This window comes from Gossypium hirsutum, chromosome D06, assembly GCF_007990345.1.
Source record: "Gossypium hirsutum isolate 1008001.06 chromosome D06, Gossypium_hirsutum_v2.1, whole genome shotgun sequence".
Lineage (NCBI taxonomy): Eukaryota > Viridiplantae > Streptophyta > Magnoliopsida > Malvales > Malvaceae > Gossypium > Gossypium hirsutum.
The window spans coordinates 43,707,493-43,711,532 of NC_053442.1; positions in this window are offsets into that span (position 1 = coordinate 43,707,493).

Below are 4,040 nucleotides of genomic sequence, written 5' to 3' on the forward strand. Positions count from 1 at the left end.
GTATTTGCATTACATTACATCATATGCATTAAAGTCCACTAAAAGATCCTAATTGATTAAAATCATTTCAGTTAATCTGGAAACCGATAAAAACCTACCAACCAAACATCGTTACGATATCCGAACAAAGACAAAAGATATGGACCAAAGATTGGAAAGACTTGAACAACTCCAGAAGGAGGTGCAAGACCAACTACAAAGGCAAATGCAAGAGCAGCTAGCTAAGATCCAACAAGACATGATGGACAAAATGCTAGAATCTCATAGAAACATGATGACTCAGTTGACCCAATTATTAGTTTGGGGAATAGATAAGGGAAAAGGCCCAATGGCCAATCTTGGGGAGGATAATGAGGAACCGTTCTATCCTCCAAGTTTTACTCCACCAAATACACAGACCCAAGCTGAGATGTACCCGCGAAGACCATCCGTCATAATTAGGCATCAGTAATTTCAGGCCGGTGCTTCGATGTCGATGAAATTTTGAGCTGGATCAGGTTCAAACCCATGAGATAACCCAACTAATCCCGTTATCCCCGATTTTGATGAAGTGGCAGAAAAAGAAAAAGTAAAGGCAGAATTGCCAAAATAGCTAGATGACAGGTGTAAATGGTTGGAGGAAAAATTTAAAGCAATGGAAAGCGCTGATAGTCATCATGGAATTGACGCTAAAGATCTGATCTTGGTTCCAGACTTAGTACTTCCTTACAAGTTTAAAATGCCAAAATTTGAAAAGTACAATAGGACTAGTTGCCCCAAAGCTCACATCACCATGTTTTACAGATGGATGACTGGATACGTTAACAATGATCAACTACTAATACACTGCTTCCAGGATAGCCCGGTAGGGGTAGCATCCAAATGGTACAACCAATTGAGTCGTACCAGGATTGGTTCGTGGAGGGACCTGGCACAAGTATTCATGAAGCAATATAGTCATGTAACGGATATGACTCCTGATAGAATTAATTTACAAAACATTGAGAAGAAAATAAGTGAAAGTTTTAGGTAATATGCACAGAGATGGAGGGAAGTTGCCATCCAAGTTCAACCGCCGCTCCTAGAAAAAGAAACTACTACGCTCTTTATCAACACTTTAAAAGCTTCGTTCATTACACACATGCTAGGAAGCGCCACAAAAAGTTTTTCAGATATAGTTATGAATGGCAAAATGATCGAGAATGCCATAAGAAGTGGAAAGATAGATGCAGGAAAGAGTAACAAAAGGTCAACCTTAAGGAAAAAGGAAAATGACGTGAAAAACACAAGTACATATAATAAGGGTTACTCAAAATCAATTACTGTAAATCAGCCAAGAAAGGTCGTTGCTGGTCAACAAAGTTCATCAAGACAAGAATCTGACACAAAGTAAAACACTGAAAAGCTCTAATTTACGCCAATCCCAATAACGTATAGGGAGTTGTATCAAAGTTTATTCAATGCACATGTTCTTTCCCCTTTTTAGTTAAAACCAATACAACCCCCATACCCCAAATGATATGGTGCAAACGCCCAATGCGAATACCATGTAGGAATCACAGGGCACTTGATAGAAAACTGCACTGCTTTCAAAAAGTTGGTCAAAAGACTCATCAATATGGACATCGTCAAATTCGATGACCCATCTAATGCAGAAAATCCACTACCCAATCATATTGATAATGGGGTAAACGTGATGAGTGAAGATCTGGGGAGAAGAATTAAGACAGACATTGCAGAAGTAAAAACTCCTTTGAGATGGGTTTGGAAGGAGATGGTAAAAAGGGGGTTAATCATTTCGAATTTAGGAGGAAGTTGCAGAAAAATGAGGAACTACTGTGAGTTCCCTCACGAAATGGGGCACGAGATCCAAGAGTGCATACAATTCAGAGCCTTGGTTCAAGGCATGATGGACAATAAAGAGATAGAGTTCTGTGAAGAAGTTAAAGAAAAGGGAAGTATATGCACGTCAGAATTAACGACGGGGGTTCCAAAAGTCAATTATCCTGTGATCATCATTTTGCGACCTAAAAATAATGAAGCTGGAGTACAGGTAACACCAAAGATCATAATTCAGAAACCTGCAGTTTTTGCTTATAAGGATATCAAGAGGGTCTCCTGGAATGATTGCAATGTGACAATCCTGGGAAAAGAAGATTTAGCCAATGCTTCAAAAGAGGATTAAGATGTAGGTTCTCATACGCGTAGTGGGAGATGCTACGATCTGATATATGCTCGAGCAAAACATATAAAAGGAAAAGCCCTGACGGTGGAGCAAAAGAAACGAAAAGAAGCCGAACCTGAATCGCTAATTAATGAGCCAGTAAAAGAGGAAGAAGCCAAGAAATTTCTAAAGTTTTTGCAACACAGCGAGTATTGTATTGTGGAATAGCTACATAAACAACTGGCTCGCATATCTATACTAGCTTTACTCTTGAGCTCGAAAGTACACTGAATTGCATTGATGAAAGTGCTAAACGAGACGTACGTGGCCAATGATATTTCGGTCAATAAACTGGACCGGTTGGTTAATAACATAAGTGCTGATAACTTCATTTTCTTCAACGACGACGAAATACCACCAAGGGATATGGGATCTACTAAAGCTCTGTAGATTACTACCAGATGCAAAGGGTACACATTACCGGGGGTTCTGATCGACAATGGATCGGCATTGAACGTATTTCCCCTATCCACCCTTAATAGGTTACCTGTGGATAGCTTACACATGAAGATATGCCAAAATATAGTAAGGGCGTTTGATGGCATAGAAAGGAGAGTCATGGGAAGAATTGAAATACCTCTGTTGATTGGTCCAACTACCTATTAGGTAGACTTCCTAGTAATGGATATCAAGCCTTCCAACAATTATTTGTTAGGGAGACCTTGGATACATTCGACAGGGGTTGTACCTTCATCACTACATCAAAAGTTAAAGCTAGTGTCAGAAGGTCGACTGGTGACAATAAATGCCGAAGAGGATATTATTGCGACCGTAACCAGTGATGCTCCGTACTTGGAGACAAATAATGAGGCAGTTGAATGCTCTTTTTGGTCTTTAGAGTTTGTGAATATAACATTTATTACCGAGGGGAATAGGATTCCGATGCTAAAAATATCCAAGACTATAAGGATGGGTCTACAGTTGATGATAGGAAGAGGAGCCTTACCGGGAAAAGGACTAGGGGACATCTTTAGGGAAGAGTTAAGGCTCCAATGCTGAAGGACAAGCATGACCGCTTTGGCTTAGGGTACAAGCCAAATACGAGACAAAGAAGGAAGGAGTTAGAGAAGAAACAGGAAAGAAAGAGAGCACGTTTGAGTGGGAATGAGGTCAAATGAGAGCCTATGACCTTCCCCCACATATCCAAAAATTTTGTATCGAGAGGGATTATTCATCCTGAGCGAAGGACGCCAAGGAAAGAAAGTATTGAAGAAATGTTGGGAAACGTTCACATCAATGCCATATACGAAGAAGTAACTGAAGGAGGGACCTTGTTAGATATCCGCCCTTATGAACCACGGAGTGTGCTAAACAATTGGACTGCAGAAGAAATTCTTGTAGTTTTTAAAGCTTACTTAGAGTAATATTCAAAACATACTTGTTTCTTTTAGCCTAGAAGCTATAAGAACCCCTCTATGAAATAGGCTCATGTTTAAACATTATTATTTTAATGAAGTACATATTTGCGTTCATTTTGAGTAAATATCCTTTCATTCTTTCCATACGAGTAATTATTTTAGATTCTTTCATTCTTTTAGGATTTTCTTCCAAATTATTCTTTCATTACATTCATAATCATACCGTACAAATAATTATTCTTAAATTCATATATTCTTTGTATATTCTTTTGTACCTACAACAGGTGCCTGGATATCAACGACATGAGAGACGCTACTACGGAATCAGAATCCCCTTTTGAACAAGACATGTGTTCAGAGGGATCCCATGACTTTGAACATGACGTAGACTGTGGCTTATCTCTGGACTTGTTTAGGATGGTAGAACAAGAAGGGAAACAAATCTTACCTCACAAGGAATCAATGGAAATTGTGAGCTT